This window comes from Falco naumanni, chromosome 2 (assembly GCF_017639655.2).
Source record: "Falco naumanni isolate bFalNau1 chromosome 2, bFalNau1.pat, whole genome shotgun sequence".
NCBI lineage: Eukaryota > Metazoa > Chordata > Aves > Falconiformes > Falconidae > Falco > Falco naumanni.
The window spans coordinates 50,007,431-50,026,539 of NC_054055.1; positions in this window are offsets into that span (position 1 = coordinate 50,007,431).

Sequence of the window (19,109 nt, forward strand, 5' to 3'; positions counted from 1 at the left end):
CTCTTTTTCTCTATTAGAAGCATGAAATCAGAAAGTAAGCAAGTAAGAAACAATACTGCTGTTTATTTAGCCTCTATTCTCTACTTATGAATGCACTAATATGTACTTTGGAAGCAAAACTTGTGAAGCTCTTAAGATTAGTAATTGCCTTTTGTTCAGTTTAATTGAAAGAAACAATAGATGGCCCCCAAACCAAAAGGGAAACGTACAATTGTTAAAAACAAATATGTAAGTCAATTCCGTAATTAAAGCTGTATTTTTATTTTTTTTTCCTGTTAGACATTGCTGAATAGCAATGTATGGGTGTGTTTGTGCATGTTGTGAATGAAAGTAGTAGTGAGAAACAGAACAAGATAGTCTGAACACAGCTAGGGGAAGGAGAATATTCATTGTCCTCAACAGAACCCAGAGAAGATGTTAAGAGGTTTTAGGTCAGCTTCTGCCTGAAAACCCCTTGAGGATGTAAGAAAGGAACTCCTGTAATTTGTTTATTCCTAAAAGAAACAGCACTTTATTTATTTTTAGTGAATGAAAATGGCTGTGTCAAATAAATGCATGACCCCATCAATAACAACTTCTCCTAATTGCAACAGTCCTAAAAGAATCCAGTCTGGCTATTTTCCGGGCTAAAAATAGTAATAATTTCAAATTCTCAGGCAATTTTTTATATTGGTAATTAGTTTATAAAACAAGTATATTGAGAGAAATTGCAGAGTTTGATTCAGTAAGATACATGAATTCCTACCAGTTCATTTCTGAAACGTTTTAGTTCTGCCCTCTAGAAATATATATAAAAAAATAATTATTATAAAATTTATAAATAAACATAGATCCATCCAAAATGTTTTCTCAGGAAGCCCATATGCTCAGCAGGAAGGCATCAGAATACAAGCAACAAAAATACTGAGATACTGGTATTTGTCTTCTCCCTTTCCTTTTTCACCTCATGGACAAGGCAACAATTCAAAGGCAAAGACAATTGTTTCCTAGTATATAAGGTACAGTGTGGAGTTTTCCTCTGAAACTAGGTGTCCAGAGGCATCTTCCAAAGAATTCAGTAAGCTAGTTGATATCAAAGCTGATCAGTTTTCTATACTTGAGGACCTATTCTTTCTTCTGGACAACTGTTCATGGGACAGCTCAATAAAATGGGATCACTGGAACAACTGAGAAAGTGGAAAAAAATGTCTGACAGCAAAGGTGTCAAAAGTATACAGATACTATCCACACATACTCAGCTGGATCTCTCAGAAATTCTGATCCAGCATTAATGCTACCACCTAACCTGGCAAGAGCAGAGTAACTTGCAAATATCTGGTCCACCTTCCTCAGGCTTCCAGCTGTGGGTTAGCTCATACCGGCCGATCAGCTCTGCATAACCCTTACTGAGAAAATAGCTTGTATTAGTTGTTAAATGAAGGGGGGAAAATAAAACATTTAGAAAAAAATTCAGGCATGTGCTTATATGAACATGTGTGTGGGTATACATATACATAAGCATACATTAATTTATATATACAATATTATAAACCTTCTTTTGTAATACACCAATAGTTTTCAGCTTGTGTTAGGTTCCATATTTCAGTTGGTAGGAAGCACAACTGAGATATACATCAACTAACTAAACAACAATATACATGATTTAGTTGTGGATAAAAACTATAAAATACACCTGAAATTTTTATTCAAGATTTCAGGACACAACACTCTGAGTTTCCCAACATTTTTCGTTTATTAATAGGCATTTAGAAAAACTGAGCAACGTGGGTTTTATTCTTCACAGTCATTTTCTATAGGTTTCAAAATAAGCTACAAATCCACAGGAAATCTTTGTGCATTAAATGTTAAGGGATAAATTTACAGGTTTTAAACTCACAACAAAGTGGGGTTTTTTGTTTTGTTCTTACTACTTTGCACATTTCATGAAGTGGAATAACAAAAAAAACCCATCAACTGTAATATGAACAACACTTGCATTTTTGTTTTGTGAGTATAAGCACAATTGGTTTTAATTTTTAATAGTTTCACTTTAAAATTTCAGGATGCCCTTTAAAAAGATATCAGTTGACTTATTGTCAGCTTTTTTGTTGACTTGACCAAAAAAGTTATTAATTTCAGTAGAGATAGGATTTTATATATTGTCTTAATACTTTAGTGCACTCAGGTACTTAACTAGTTTATTCACTACTTACCTAAATCACTGGAAATATAATAGTGCTGATAATAAAAAGGACCTTCAGCAGGAATACTGTAGCTTAGATGACAAATGAGTACCATTTATTTCAAGCTATAGCTCATTTGTTCAGATGCATCCTTGTTTAGGAAACTGTCCAGATCATTGGGTGGCTTATGCAAAACAAGCTGCTAGTCTCATTCCAGTTTCTGATGCAGAAGTGTCAATGATAAAAGCCTACCATCAAGTATAACATAAACCAACCTCTGTAATCACGGTACAGAAACAAATTTCCACAGGGTGAAGGCACAAATTGACTTCTCACCTCCTGCAGTGTTTCCTCAGATCATATTTTAGATCATTGGAAGGAGGAAAGGTTGAAACTAGGACAGTCTCAGTTTTGTATAACTTTTGTAATGACTTTGATTATCAAGATTGTCAATCAAGTGGGGTTTTATCAGATTAAATTATGCAAAATTAATAATTGGAGAAAACTAGAAATAAAAATAAATGTTTTATTTAATAATCAGAGGAAACTAATGAAAACATGGAGCATTTTCCATTGTTTTCTGTCATAATTCCTGTAGTCCATAACATTCTCAGTTTGCAACATTCTCAGCGCTCTTCCAAATCCTTTTAATTGGTCTTCCTTTTTAATTTTCCTTGTGTACTCTCCCTCAACATAATACGTCATTTCTCTGACATCCCTGAGCACTAGCCAGAAAAGAAGCAGCATGTCTTAAATTTTCAAAATCAGGCAGTCTTTTAGTTGTTCTACTGAGATTTTTTTTCTTTTATTTTCTCATTTATTTGCATTACCTAAGAACAATGATAAAAGAATGTAAAGCATCTAAAGTAGATAAAGGAAGTATTACCAAAGAATTACATAATAATTTGCCAAACATTTTAGCCAATAAAAATTTCCAATTTAGTCAGTAACCGGTTTGTATTTCTCCTAGACTAAGTAATTTCTTTATAAAATTGAGCTAAAGCAAAAATGAAATTAAAAAAAAAAACAAACCAAACAACAAAGAAAAAGAAAAATCAAAAATGCATAAGCATGCAAATGCATGAAAAAAAAAAACATTTTATTAGAGAAAATCAGTACTGATTTTTGAAAACAAATGGAACTATGCTCTTATAAAGGAGATAATTAAAGAAATGCATTTTTCTTCATGTTAATAGTGCTAAAACCTATGCCATTTAAAAGAATTTAAATAAAAATTAAGGTCAAGGTGTAATGGCTAATTTAACTTTCCATAACTTTAGATACACGTGTAGACATCCATGCCACCCTTGGCACTATTTACTTTAACAGAAGGCACTTCTGGTGTACAATTTGTTTTTAAAATGGACATTTGCTACTTTAGCTTTTCTCAAAGGGCTTTTATATCTTCATTCAACTGAAAAGTTTCACACACACATCTAATCAAGTGAGATTGATCTATTAAAATCATTTTGATTCAACTCCTCGATACAAAGTTTAGATTTCAAGCTCTAATGGGGACATAGAAATGGCCTTCAATAGGTCTCTACTCAAGGACCCCCTAAAGATTAACAGGTCAGTTAAAAAGTTTAAAGACTCTTCATGCAGACCTGTCCAGCTGATGAGTGAAAATTGCGAAGTGCAAAGGCACATCTCATCTCGTACTTGAGAGGAACTCTCAACCTCTGAGTTGAATCGGAGGTACATTTTAAGCAGTTTTACCCACTTACTTAAGTAGAACCGCTTTTAAATATATCAATAAAAGAAAAGAGATGAAGAAAGAGAAGTCAGTAGTAACTGCTCTTTGCACAGTAACTTAACCATTAGGCACTTACCCAGGAAAAGCTAAAAAGTAGATTTCAAACCTTCATGAAGCTCATGAGTCTCAAACACATATTCTAGGTGAGAGGATGATTTTATAATTGCAAATTAGCATAAAATAAGGCATGCAGATGACTCCGAGACAACTTGTCTATTTGATCTCTCAACAGCTTGTTTGTGCATTTCATTCTAATCTACCTTTGGGCAGACCAAAACAATCCATAGAGACACTGCAATCCTCTATTTTCTTCTCCTTTCTAGTTGAGTTCTGTAGCCACTAACTAAAAGTAATATTTTTTGCCTGATTATTTTGGTCCCCATGATTCTTCTTTTGTGTTCTTGATTGCACAGCAGCGTAGATTCACTGGGAAATGCACCAAATTCCTCACCTTCTTCCTCCTGTGCATCCCAGAATGTCCATGCAGTAGAATATAAGGCTTTCTCCTTTTTCTGGAAGTTCTTACTGGTCATTGTATTTCAGTAATATTTAACAGCTTGCCTTAAATATCTAGGGTAAGTTTAGAGGAACGCGAAGGGTTAGAAAGTATTGGAAGGGAAACAATCTGATCTGCTATGTAGTTAGGTGTTGAGTAAGTCAACCAGTCTACTTGCAGGTATCTAGATTCTGTGAAAGTTTCAAAATACAGTTATACTCCTACAAATACAAGTGTCTATAAACTCCGTGCCAAACAGCCTGGGTCTGATCATACTCTCACCTGAGCTCTGAAGCATGGATTTACTTGGACAAAGAAGCTCAGATTTCCTTTCTAACTTCTCATTATTGCATGAAAAACTTCAGGCACAGGAGTCAATAACAATCACATCATTATAATTGTGACTTTGAATGAGACATGTCCTGAGATGTACTTGTCCATTGATTGTTGTCGTCAAAATACAACCAAAAGATAATGACGGTTTTGAGCAAATTTAGATGTTTGTAAAAACAATCACATTTCCTGTAATACACACTTGACCCAGAAGATTCTAATAATTTAAATAAACTCTGTCAAGCATTGCATTTCATTATTATATTCTCAATTACAAGTTAAATGTCTATTTAAAACTGTTGTGACTCTGTATTTATCACCAAGTAACTAGCTCTAATAAGACATAAAATACACTGCAAGCCCCCACTTGACAAGACATGTGAATTTAGAAACATAGCAATTTATTTAAATAATTTTGCCATTTAACAAATTAATTGTGTGGTAAAATGTATCTATACTTGTGGGTTCTGTCATACTTCCTGGAAATGCACTTATGGCTCAAAAGCGAGGCAACATGGTAAGAAAGAGGTGTCCCACCAAACTAAGCATTTGTAAGAATTATGATTGAGTAAAGGCTTCATCATGTTTATTGTTCAATTGTCACTTTCTGCAATGCTAAATTTTTCAGCAAGCTCTTGTATGTACATACATGTGAAAAGACTTCAGTCTGTGCCTAGCCTCACTGACTAGGGTTAAACAACCCTTATAAAAGTACTGTGATCACGTGAGTGTAACATATGGTTTGTTAGAGCAAGCAAAAGCAACATCCATTTGAAATTATATTTTCAATTTTAATTTTAATAAATTACACAAACTATTCATACTCCATAATAATTCTTTATATGTGTATGGTATGTTATTCTAATTTTTAGCACTGTATTAATAAGCTACATACTTGGATTATTATACTATACTCAACATTATGAAGCATTGTATACAGCTAAGAATATTAATTTTCCTGGTAGTCAACTGTAGTAGACTAAGACCAACCAAAGTGTTATAGGAAGTACTTATCTTCGGGTGAAAAATCAAACAAATAAAGGATACTTCTAATTCTTCATTCAAAACATTTTTCTTAGTTTCTTCCTGAGTTTCTTCCTCCTTAAATTTGATTTTGAGTATGCTCATGAGCTCATGAGCCATTATTTTCTCCTGCCTTCACATCAGCTATCAGAAAAAAAGATGCTAAACAACTTCTGACTTTGATCTGCCCTGTTTGATTAATATGTTTCCTGCTTAGCATTTCAGTTCAGCAGACTCTAGCTTCTCCCCCTGCCTTTGATTTTATAGATAACCTTTTAAATAGTCATAAAGGAAAACGCTGCTGTATTGCTTCTCTGGTACTATAGATGTTGAAGTTTAAGCTGAGAGCACAGCTTGTGGAATCTTATGGTATGTCTGTTTCAGAATTAAATGTTTTCAGATTTTTCAGTGTTAGAATAACATTTGTAAGAATTTGTGTTCCAATTTCAAATGAAGACAACTTCATGTCTTCAATGGGAGCCTCCATTAGAACCATGAGAAAAACAATGTTACAAAGCACTCAGAAATCATAGTTTAAAAACTAAGTATTTCTGTACAAAGTAGATTGGCTTATGTGTTCACAGATGTTATAATGCAGTCTTTAATTTCAACACTTCACTATTTTTCCCAGAAATTCCAATGCCCTTACCCCAAAGTAAAGAACTATTAGTATTTCAGAAGCAAATCTATCATTAAAAGTGTGTGTGTGTAGGGTTTTTTTTCAATAGCAAACCCACATACCTTCTTTTAGCTACATTCTCTAAAATTAGTGATTTATTTTTTGCAGAATATTTCCACACTTGATAGCCTACATTTATCATATTATGTGTAAAACCTCAAGTTCATTATTAAAGATTGGTAAGGTAATATGCAAGAAGAAATAGAGCTTTGTAAATGTGTGAAAAATATCACTAAATTAATTATAATCCCCAGAGAAAGGTCTTGGTGGGCCTTCACCTAGCAATGATTGAAAGGAAGATATACCCTCTCATATTTACTGCTTCTGGGGTTTTATATTTGCCTTTAAGGAACACAGAACTATTAGTGTACATGTCTTAATGAAACTACAGACTTTCTAAATGAATGTTGGAATTCACTGTCTAAGAAACAGGAAAACAAACTAGACAAAATCTTCCATAATACATTTGTCCAGTCATCCCTAATCAGAGATGGTATGGACAAGAAACATTGTGCAATTTTCATATAAAGTATTTTTAAAATGCATGTCTCTTTCCTCTCAAGAAGAATAAATTGTTTCAAATCAGCACCAGAAAAAACTATGGTCTGGCAGTAAAAAAACTATTAAGTAATTTGGACACAGTGAAATAGCCAAAGAGAATGGTTATACGTCTGTCCAGAATATCAATCACACATCACATTCTCCTCTCAGGAAACATGAATAGTGACAGAGGTGTGAAAACTGAGTTCCATTAGGAATGTGTTTTCAAACACTTATGCCAACAAAAATTACATGATTCTTAATCAGTATACATGTTTATTTCTTCTCCTAAGTCAATAGCCAAATTTTATCTGGACTTTGATACCACGAAGAAAGTATAATTAATCTCAGAATAGTCTCAGAATAATTTCAAGAAATTATAATCAAAGTTGTAAAATATGTTGTTCTATTTTGTAGTCACGTTAATGCAGTTCCATTTACATGATTCATACGGCGTTTTTATTTTTGCTTTGGGTAAGCATTAGAAGACTTTGTGAGTCGTCTTTAGAACTACAGTCCATGAAGCAAAATTATACTTTTGAGGATATAAATCATGTGGTGCCATGTCCTGAAGCCATTTTTCTTCAAAAGCAGTAATGTTTATAGGAGAGCTAATAATGCAAATATCAGAATTTCACAGAAACAGTTTTAGAATTCTAAGAAAACAGATTAGGTTTCTTTCAATACTGTTAATACAGTTAATACTGGCTTGAAGATATTGTTCAGACTTTGAAGGCATTGATTTACAAGATAGGACAAGGAAGCAGTTTTGAAAATTGAGTTCTGTGAGCATACACACTACTTAATTTTTAGATAGCTCCATCTTCTAGTTTTGTCTCATTCTAGTTAGTTCTCTTCGAGACAATGTCCAGTTTGTGTGATTCCGGCAACGCTTCATACCAGGAGCTGTTCCCAGAAGGAAGTGTGTTGGGGCTCTTGCTGTATTGAATGATTATACTGAACTTTGAAGCAAGTGGAAAAATACTGAAGAAATAAGACGAGGGCACGATCAGAACAGTGGAATGAAGAGGGAGGAACAAATTGCAGATGCTTGCACAAAACCAGGGCCAGCAGGACGCGATAAGAGGAGCTGGGAAACAGCAGAAAAGAGCCTACGTGCCAGAAAGAGTAGAAACAGAAATCTTGCCAATAAACAATTGTTAACCAATCATATTATTATACGCTTGTAAGATAGCCAATCATATTATCACACGCTTATAGAGTGCCTTATAAAAGTGTACCTGGTTTGTACAATAAACGGATCAGATCTTGAACTCCATGAGTATTTGAATCTGACTCCCGCTCGCCCAAAATGCCTGCAGCAGAAGTGTTTTCACTTTCTTTCCACAGTCGTCCAGCACTATTCCAGCAGACTTTTCACCCTCCTGCTCTCATGACACATCCATAAACCACATGCCCTCAATGTAATTTCATAAAAACCACACTTGGCTGGGCTGTGACAGCTTCAAAGTATTTAAATACTCCTAAGTGAACAACTCACAAAAGTAGTAATTAAGACACAGAAATTCAGGAGCTCGGTATGGGACCTGTGGACAAGTGCTGTGATGAAGACAGTCCACTCTAGAAGTGTCCACATGAGCAATATGGACACGTATCAGTCTCCACAACGTAACAAGCAGATCAGGAACTCTCTAAACCTAATATATTTAGCAATACTTATAACATACAAAGCAGATTTTGGACCAAGCTGAATGTTGTTGTACACATGATAATAATTTTAGTGTAGAGGTTAGGCCAATCCTTTCCACATACCAGCACGATTTATTAGAATAGGAATGACTTTACAGCCAAGGTTTTGGTTCTCTTTATCACACATTTCTAATTAGTTCCTTGAGCTGTTGTCCACTCTGTAAAAAACAACTGGAAAGATGACCTTAATCATTGCAGGGAATTACTGAAGACTACTATCAAAGCTGTGCCAGAACCATGTTTAATTTACTGCTAGAACTGCAAAATGGGTTCCTGTTTTTGAGAGAAAACATAGTTTAGATCATTACTTTAGGGGATTATCAGTCATTGTGTGCAGAGATATAATTCTTAATTGCCATCTGGAAAGTAACAAAATATAGATGAATTAAGGTGCATCTCATAAAATTGTTACGTTACAGGTTAACTTAATGGAGCACAGCTTTACTCAAGCCACATTTTTTTTTAGCGTTATCTCCAAAAGACAAGAGCTGAAAACCAACTGGATCCTTTCTTTTTATTGACTTAAAAACTAGGTTATTAACTCTGAAGAAGTCCCAGAAAGTGTTGTAAGAAAGTACACATCATATTTATGTACTTCTTTTGACCAAGGACAAATCATATAACTAACTAGAATGCATCTTTGCTTCTTACTGCTTTGCTACCATATATTCCTGGAAGTGTAAACCACAGATTTGTTAATTTCTGTCAATAGAATGAGATTAAGATACTGTGCTATCCCAGGAATCAGCATGATACTGGAAGAGAGACTGGGAAAGGGGAAAAGAGGTACTGTGCTGAGAAATGAATTACAGCAATAAAGAGAAAAAAGAATTCAAGGCCTATAGATTATTCACTGAAAGATTAGTACTAAGCAGCAACTAGTAGTTAGTAATTAGTACCAGCAGCAACTCTAGTAACTCAAATACATGTCCAAGCACTGACTGAAGCATAGAAGCAGTTCACCCTGAGGAGTATGTATGATCGCACAGACCTGAGGAGGCCCAATGGATCAGCACATCTGGTGACAATCTCTAGGTAGGAAGATATGACTTCACGTCATACTTCAACTCTATTTCCAAAATTTTCACTTTCAACACCTTCAGTCCTGCTATTTCAGTACTATATTGTGACAAAGTTATTTTCCTTTGCTTTCCTAGTCTCTAGGCATTTCTACCCCAAGAATTGTAGAGAAGGATTTCCTAAAAGTCTTTCTTATAGAGTCACCTAAGGATGCAGTATAAGCCTATACAAGGCAGGTAGACACAGCTCAACTCACAGGTAATTGCTGGTCTCATCTCAGTACTCCCTTGCCCTGGTCCTTGTCTTCCTCTTTTTCACCCTAAGGCCCAAAGTAGCCTGCTTGGATAGAAGTGCTGGTGCTGGAACATCTGTTCCTATATCTAGTTTGTGATTGCTGTGAAATGACCCTTAAGTAAGACTTCTTACATTGATGTTTTATGTTGGGTGGCTACTAGGGAAGGGGTAATAACGTAATGAGTGTTAAGAAAAAGATTTTGAATGCTAATGGATGAGGATAAGAGAAGCAGGCAAGAATCATTGCTCACTGACACATTCCTGGCTGACACTGCTCACCTGCTGCTTGGTGGGTACAGTATAAAGATGGTTATTGCTCCCTTCATCTCCCCATGCCTCTTAGACAGACGCAAGCTGCACGGAATGGACCTCTGGTGGAGTCTATATCTATACAATCTGTTTCAAATAAAAAGAAATCCTTGAAGCTTACAGATAAAATTCACTCAATTTAGAAGAAACAAAGTTCAAAAATTCAGTGTGGATAGCTCTCCCGGTCTCTAGAGGACAGATACTTAAAAAAAAAACAAAAAACCTAGAGAAAGAAAAAGAAAAAGAAAGAAAAAGTAATCGACCTGAACAGGAGACAGTAAGAGCAGAGGGAATGAAGATAAGGTCCTTGAAGATACTAACTACTTCCAAGCTTAGAAAAGATAAAAGGAAAGGCTGACTTTAAAGCAGACTCACTGCAGAAAGTGATACTATAAACATGAATAGCAGTGAGGCACTTCGAGAGCACTGACATGTATAACGTGTAAGCTAGAGAGAAGGGGTTCAACTCCTTCAAATAAATTACATTAGGTCAAAAAAAAAAAGCCGTCTAAAAAAAGTCACTAACTCAGGGTGGGGGAGGAAATGGTAAGTAACTGACCAGAAGTCACTATCTACTAGCAATAGCCTCATAAAGTCCTTGACTAAAAGGCTAATAGGAGGAAAAGTCCCTCCTCTAGCGTATTCTAACAAATAACTCTTAGTTTTAAAATAGTAAATATGTTAATACTTATGACAACTTTCTGTTTCTGTTTTGATTATCACTGGCAAGTTGCAGATTTAGCTTCTTGAGGGGAACGACTGAGTGATTACCAGCAGTGTTCCTTAGGGCTCAATTGTAGGACTGGTTCTATTCAATATATTTATCAATGAGCTAGACACAGGAGTTGAAGGCATCATTAGCAAATTTGTTGATGATACCAAACTGGGAGGTGCTGTTGACTGCCCTGAGGGATGAGAGGCCTTGCAGAGGGATCTAGATAGATTGGAACACTGGGTAATGATTAATGGGATGAAATCTAACATGTCCATATGTTGGATTCTGTACCTGGGATGGAGTAATGCTGGGCACAAGTATAAACTGGAGGAGAGGGGGCTGGAGAGCAGCCCTGCAGAAAGGGGTCAACAGCAGGCTCCATGCGAGCCAGCAGTGTGCCCTGGCAGCCAAGGGGGCAACCCGCATCCTGGGGTGCATCAAACACAGCACAACCAGCCGGTCAGAGGGGTGATTATCCTGCTGTGTTTAGCGCTGGTGTGGCCTCACCATGAGGCCTATGCGCATTTCTGGGTCCCACAAATTAAGAAGGATGTGAAGGTCCTTGAATGTGTCCAGAGGAGAGCAACAAAGCTGGTGAAGGGCTGGAAGGCATGTCCCATGGGGAGTGGCTAAGGGCTTTGGGCTTGTATAGTTTGGAGAAAAGGAGTCCGAGGGGTGACCTCATTGCTCTCTGCAGCTTTCTGAGGAGGGGGAGTGGGGAGGGAGGTACTGAGCTCTTCTCCCTGGTATCCAGTGACAGGATGTGTGGGAATACTTCAAATTTGCATAAGGGGAGGTTCAGACTGGACATTAGGAAACATTTCTACTTGCTGATCTAAAAAAAATTGTCAATTAATAGGTGCAGCCATCAAAAAGTTAATTATAAATAACATTATGAAAATAAATCAGGATACATTTTAAAATCCTCATTTAAATATTCCTCTTAAAAACAACTTTTGACAGCTCCAAGGAGTCTAAAAGACTAAAAATAGCTTTATGTTCTTTTTTGAATTATTTTTATCTTGAATTCATCATCATGAAAACTTTGGAGATCCTGAAGTACAAAAAATTGCATTTGGAAGCACAGCTGTGTTTATTGAAAAAGAATGAATTATAACTCATAGTAGTTTCCAGGGTCATTGAGAACAGGTTACTACCTCATATTCTTCTTCAGAGATTCAGAAAACTTACTTTTAGAACAGGGCTTTTGTTTTCATCCTTGGTTTTCTAACAGGAAAATATTATCAGCCTCTCATTGTTTTGCTGATTGGAATCCTTTCTAAATTTTCAGCCCAAACTTATTTACAGATGTTTTACACCTGTTTATTTTTTTGCTGCCATTGGACTTGAGCTTAATCTTTACTTTTGCTTTTCTGAAGTGTTTTTGTTTGTTTATATTAAGCTATCTTTATTTATATTTGCAGCTTCCCTTTACATCTGTTAAAAATTAAATTTAATCTAGTTAAATAGAGGTAATCAAAACAAAGCATAATAAGCTTCTATCAAGGCTTTATAGACTGAAATTTATACTTTTACTATGTATGCTTTCAGTGACACACACTAGGATCACCCTTTACTTTTACATATATCCTTCCTGTAATTGATTAGACATCCTTGAAACTTTCTTTTCTTCTGTTAATTCTGATGAGTGAGATTCTAGATCACAGAGGATAGTCTTGGTGTTATTCTTCCATTACATATTATACTTATCATTATTTTGCTTCTGTTAATCAAATCCTCATCCAGAAACATAATTTACATCCAAAAGAAATTACACACGTTTTCTTTGATTGTTCAGATGCCACACTCAGTCAAACTCAAAGACTTGCCATTCAAATCAGACAGCAATACACCGTGGCAAATCATACACACCTTTTATCATGGCACAAAAAGTATTTTGGCAGGTATTAGATCATTTATTTGAAGTGCGGCTTTGTACTAAGAAGTAATAATTTTAAAGCTACATTACCCTAAGTAAAATATTTGACTAATATAATTACACAATTTGGATGAGCACAGAGCATCCTAGATACACAAGTTATAAATTGACAGTGCTGGTTTGGTTATAACCCAGCTCATGGAAGGCGTTTAACTTTATATGGCACCTCTTTTGACTACAGGAAAAGGTGTCTACTTATACCTTTAAATATTAGCCAATGGACCATTTAGAATTCAAAAGTACTTGGAACATATTTTCATTTCTACTAAAGCTGCTACTATCTAACAAAAGGAAGGTACACAAAAATGTCAACTAGCAGTAGAATGTTGATAGTCATGATAAACTTTTTACATTTATCCAAAATGATGAAATTCATTAACACATCTCCTAACCAATTGTTAGCAGTGTTTAACATGGATTAAAAAAAATAAATTAATTAATTACTCTATTTAAGCACAGCTTTCTAATGAAAGTATTGCAATTTTAATTAACCTAAGGTATAATATGCTTAAGGAACTTCTGTGAACTTTTGCATTTTCATTACAGCATTCTTTACCAAACTATGTATTCATAGTTCATACACATATGCTGATTTTCGCTTATCTACCATCTCCTCACTCAGTAATATCATAGAATGCATTTGGATAGGAATCGTCATCCGAAAAGGAAGGGCTTTCCTTCTTTTGTTTATTGAAGGAATATAAACACCAGCTTAAACATATTCTTTCCAAGATTATGGAAGTTAAATAATGAGTCATTTCTTCTTGTCACTATAAGCTGTGCTGCTGTTAAAAAAGAAAGTGGGTAACTCCAGAACTCATTGCAAACTTCAAGTTATAATACCCTCTGGAAATACTTCGCATCCTGATAAAATTGATGAAAAGATATTTGGCCTTTGGTGCAGGCCAAGAACTAGATTCTACTTGAGTTTTGTACACTTACATAAGATCAAGCATAGCCATTACTTGAACAACTGAACAGAGTACCCTGATGCAGGAGCAGAGAAACACACCTGATTTTGGTGTTGCTTCAGTGCATCTACTGCTGTTGCATCACACATTGTGACATCATTGAAATAATTCCATTGAATGAAAAGTTTCTTGAAAAGCAGCAAAACATCAGTGTCATGTCAGCCTAAGAGATCTATTACTCCTGAATACCACAGCAGCCAAACCTTCTCTTTTTCTTCATCCAGAAAGTGGTAAAACATAAGGATGAAGTGCAATGTCCTTACACTAAACACGTAACAAACTCTGTTTAACATTTCTCTCACATGGCATTGGTCATAATTAAAGACATTGAAGAGTTATAGCTGTTATCAGAGAACACAGAAGTATCTTAATTAGAGATATCTTTGACTTGATAGAGAACAGGTTTTGGTTATTCACTGTAAAATTCCATAGCTTCTCAGCATGTACTCAACTTCGTTACAGTTTAATTTTATGGCTGACGATACATACAAATGGCAAGCACCTTTACCTGTTATTTTGCTATGCAGTCTTAAAATGAAAACAAATGAATTTTAAGTTAGTTCATTTAGAGTTCATTAAAAAGAGCAAGCAGGATTATTATTTAATACTTTTTTTTTAGCATGTTCTTACCCAGAATAATTTTTCAGGCTCATTTAAGAAAATTAAAGTGTACCTGAAGGGTATTTTAATAAAAGACCTTTTAGTCAATTATCAGACACTATTCAGCATCATTCAAATGAAAATTATTGCCTTGGAGTATGTTTAATGAATTAGCTACACTAAAGAATGTGTAACTGCTTATCCATCTACGAATACCAGAAGCCCAAATTAATTGTTTCATCTGTGATCATTAACCCTATTTAAAGCAAGCCTAAGGTTACATAAAAGGGTGTAATACAAAATTCATTGAAGTTGATGGGCTTCTTCAATGAGCACAGAAATCTACACTTGTCCCAGAATTGGCCCAAGTAGGCATGTTTGCACTTTTTAACTGTAATCCTTCTTGGAAACGCTTGGTGAGCTCACAGTATTGGTGCTCACATACCTGGAATATTCAGTCTGGATTGTTCAGTCTACTCTTATGCAGCCTAACTACAGGTATAAGTCAGGATACTAGAAGTAAAAGTCTAGTTCATCTATTAAGCATTAGAACTTTCAGGATGTTGCATGGGGAAGCAACTGGCATCAGGAGCTCCAGCAGTTATACAGTCCAAAATGTTTCAGTGAGAATGCTGATACCTCAAGAGCTTTCCACTGCCTTGTACACAGCCGGGGCAGCAAGTCTGGCCAGTCTTGTCTCATTTGCACCGTCACTGGTACACTCAGCCATGTTCACAGCCCTACTTACTTCTCTGTTTATCAATCTTATCTGATTAAGATATCAAGTTATAAGTTATTAAGAACATAACTTTTTACATCTTTCTCAAATGTTGACATTCAAGGCTTTTCAGGACTTTAACGGCTCAGTGAGGGACAAAAAAGATAAAAGGAGTGTAGGCACAGACATTTAGCAAGTCAGTTTCCCCCAGCACTTTCTATTTCCCCTGGAACTTTATAATTTCATTGTTATCAGGAGTTTCAATCCTTAATTTAAGACCACCGTTTCCTAACCACCAGAACATTCCCAGCAGGAATAAATTTTTAAACCAATAAATTTGACACATATAATAACTTAAGACTTGTTTTGAGATGATTTCCTGAAATTAGAACTGTAGACTCATAGTCATAGAATGGTTTGGGATGGAAGGGATCTTTACCCCCTGCCATGGGCAAGGACATCTTTCACTAGATCAGGTTGCTCAAAGCACCATCCAACCTGACCTTGAACACATCCAGCAATGGAGCATCCACCTCTGAGAAACCTCTTCCACCACCTCTCACCACCCGCTCATAATTATGTCCAACCTAAATCCACCCACTTTCAGTTTAAAACCATGACCTCTTGTCCTATTGCTACAGGGCCTAATAGAAAGTATGTCCCCATCGTTCTTATAAACATCCTTTAATTATTGAAAGGCAGTGATAAGGTCTCCCCAGAACCTTCTCTTCTCTAGGCTGAACAACCCAAACTTTCAGCCTTTCTTCACAGGAGAGGTGTTCCAGCCCTTTGACCATTTCTGTGGCCCTCCTCTGGACTCACTCTAACAGGTCCATGTCTGTCCTGTGCTGTAGACCCCAGAGCCGGATGCAGTAATCCAGATGGGGTCTCACCAGAGTGCAGTAGAAGGGCAGAAGCACCTCCCTAGACCTGTTGGCCACAATGGTTCTTAGGCAGACAGGGATACAACTGGCTTTTATGGCTGTGAGCACACATTGCCTCTTATGTCCAGTTTTTCATCCACCAATATCCCCACTTCATTCTCCACAAGGATGCTTTCAATCCATTCATCCCCCAGTTTGTACCGACAATTACGATTGCCCTGACTCTTGTCTAGGATCTTGCACCACTGGTAGTAAATTCCATGGTATATATCCTGGTATAATTTATGAATTTACATACAGGTACAGTGAAGTTTGATCTGAAAGATACAACATATATGAAATAGAAAGAAAAAATCAAAGTAGTGATCTCTAATCGTGGTGGTCTTAAAATGACAATATAGATGAAGTACAGCAATTAAAATAGCTAAGGCAGCAAAACAGACATGCAAGAACAAGCCCTGGACAGTGCACTCAACAGTGTCTTATATACGAACTTGGAGATGTTTCCTCTTTGATATTTAAGACTAAAACATTTCTCTGATACTCCTACTGTCAACACTAATGAAAACTGTTCAAGTATATTGAAGAAAAATAGATCTTTAAAGGATTCCATTTATTTTTTAAAGGATCATTTAAATCTAAATTGCTAGTAAAAGGAAAGGAGTGCTGGAGTAGTATTGCATTAAAATTATATTAATTCTATCTCCCAAACAGCTGCCATCAAAGCATCAATAATGCATTGAAGGCAAGGGAAAGCAAAGAAAGAAAGGAAAAAACCCACAATATTTGCATCCTGAATTAAATTTTTGCCTGAAGATTTTAATACCCCAGAAATGTTTCCTTTTACTATATATATTATTATATATATAATAATATATATAATGTTTTGCCTGATTAATAATTTGCATATAAAATAGCTGATTTTCTGATTTTTAATTTTATTATTATAATTGTTTATTTTAAATGCATGTATTATTTTTTTTAGAAAACCTTATTAATATTTTCCTGTAATTCAAATATAGTCTATTTATTGTGAATAATTTTGCTTATAGTAGAGCACAAATTTGTTTGCCCTTTATAAAATGTACTTTATAGTTTACTCTGTATAACTATTTTTTGTTAAGGTATAGTGGATTGATCTTGACTGGCTGCTAAATACTGACCCAGTCACTCTCATACTCCCTCCCCAACAGGACAGGGGAAGAAAATAACATGAGAAAGCTCAAGGGTCCAGATAGGTGAAGACAGGGAGATCAATTATCAGTTGCCATCATGGGCAAAGCAAAGTTGACTTAGTTTAATTTTTCCCCCACTTTAAATACTTTTGTATATTGAGAAACAAAGGCAAAACTAGAGTCACCTTCCCTGCACCTTCCCCCTTTTCCTAGGCTCAACTTCATTTCTTCATTCCCAACTCCTCTTCTTCCTTCCTTCCCCTATCCCTGAGGGGGAGATATATATATACACAAATACACACATACACATACATATATACACACACACAGGATTGTTGTGATAGGACCATCTTTACTCCATTCTTATTTTGTATTACAAGGAATTTTAAGTGTATATTCTATATAGTTAAAATTATTTATATTGTATATAATTACATATAGAACAATTTATGATGCACTTGTCCAGGAATTCCAATATGATCTTTTAAGGCTTACAGCTCAGCCTTTCTATTCTGTACAGTGAGGTTTTGGCCACCTAATCTATGCCTAAATATTAGGCATTTTGTGAAATGGTACAATGAAAGTACAATGAAATATAACTATCTAGATTCCAAAAAGGCATTGGTAAGAAGTAGATTTTATGTCCAGTTGCCCAAAATACTTTACTTTTTTTTTTTTTTTCAAATCATGTAATCACTTTTATTTACAGTGTTAAAAATCTTACCTAAATTTCCTATTAACAAGACAACATTTTTAACATTAAACATTTAGATATTGACACCCTGGGTCAGATTTGTACCTGGTAGACCTAGAATGTTTTATACCAACTGAAAGACTTCATGTTTTTGAAAAATGTGTAGCTAAAAGTGATATCGTTCAATATGGGTTTTTACATGACAGGATGTCTCAAATGTCAGTATGTGATTTATATAGGTAAACTTAAAAATGCTATATAAAGCAAGAAAATAAAAATAGACAACATGTATGGAAAAGGCTACATAAAATCTTGAATAGCAGCTATTTTTAACTTGAAATAATCATTAATGGTGATTTCTTTTTAGTACTATGTAGTGTACCAGAAGCAATATATCTGTTCAGACATCAAAAAGACAGTCTATTGATGTGTGTAACACTTTGCTACACAATTCCCTGTCACGTCATCTTTTGCTACAAAAAAGTTTCTGTTTTCATGAGTTCAGGTTCCAAGATACAATATGAAGTCATAGATTAGGGGGTGGAAGAAGGGCTTTTTTTTAAATGGTTCTTAACATTTGTCTTCTAATACTCTTTTACAGTGTCTTTCACAGAACATTCAAAGTTCTGCTGAAGCTTTTCCTCATACAGTAACATCTGTGAATGGCTGCCAAACAACTGTAAAGAAACATTTACCAAAACATGTTCAAAATGTTATGATCACTGATTCCTGTTTGTACGTCAGCCCCTAGGTGTGATTTTCACATGTCCTTCCTAAAGCCACCTCTTAAGTTACTCTTTTGTATCAATGTACTACCTCTGATAAGGACTGCTGCAGTGGCTTTGAGCATAAACATAAGTTTTCTGAACTTCTCATTACCAATACCCTGTATGACAAGATTTCAAAGATCTTTATCAAAATACCTTACACCAGTTTTTCTGCTCACTATGTGAAGAGTTCTGGAGCACTGATAGCTATCAATAATAACTGGTCAGTCAGTACTATTTCTTTTCTCAGCACTCAGTATCTACAATAAAATTTCTTTAATCATAAATAATTAAACAATCCAGATTTAAGTGCTAAGCAATTCC